This window comes from Phytophthora infestans, genomic scaffold, assembly GCF_000142945.1.
Source record: "Phytophthora infestans T30-4 supercont1.171 genomic scaffold, whole genome shotgun sequence".
In the NCBI taxonomy this organism is placed as follows: domain Eukaryota; phylum Oomycota; class Peronosporomycetes; order Peronosporales; family Peronosporaceae; genus Phytophthora; species Phytophthora infestans.
Genome location: NW_003303588.1, coordinates 127,319 through 128,154, shown reverse-complemented (window position 1 = coordinate 128,154; position 836 = coordinate 127,319).

Here is an 836-nt window from a genome sequence, read left to right as displayed (position 1 = left end):
TGTCATCGTAATGAACAGGTTTCGGGGCTTCCTGTTTCACGACGATAGCCATGGCATCCAAGAAGCGTTGGTACATGTAGCGGGGGCCACTGTAACTTCGGAGGTATGATGATCTTGCGCCAACCTCACCGCATCTGGCTCCGCTGACTCTGCTCCGTATTATTCCCACGCCGAGTCCTACGTATGGCCGCCTCGTCGTCAGCTGCCATTCTGTGGATTTCAACAGACTCGCCACGCAACGCGTCCGTGAGTCCCTGGAGGGGTTCCAATCGATACTGGAGTTGGTTCTTCTTGATGAAGCGCAGGCGCTCTTGTTCGCATTTGGCCCATTGGTCAACGCAGTATTGCTGCGTCAGTCGCCCACCGCGCAGGATAAGAGAATTACTAACCGTCCGGTCGTAAAGCAGATACGCCTCATATTCCCGAACGGACATGGTTAAGGGGTCACCGTGGCGATCGACGGGATTACCAACGTACGGGATATCGTAAGTCCAGCCATTATCCCCGTACGGAAAGAGTAGAGGGTACTGCAGCGGGTCGTAGGTAACGCTCGTCTCAAAGATGCGCTTGAAACCTCCTCCTGTCGTGTGTAGGATTATATCCCGATGCTCAGCCGCATTTGTATCGATCACAACGGCTGCCACCTCTGATGCAGTTGGGGCGTTATGCGTACCCGGGTTCGCATTCCGTGTGACGTGCAGACGCAGCTTAAGGTGATCCCCCTCCGGAAGAAAATTACTCAAGGCTAACGACGGGTCATGGTCATCAACGTCTTCCCCTGCCGCTCGGCGTCGCTCGTGCTCCCTGATGGCTGCTGCATACGCATCCCAACCACG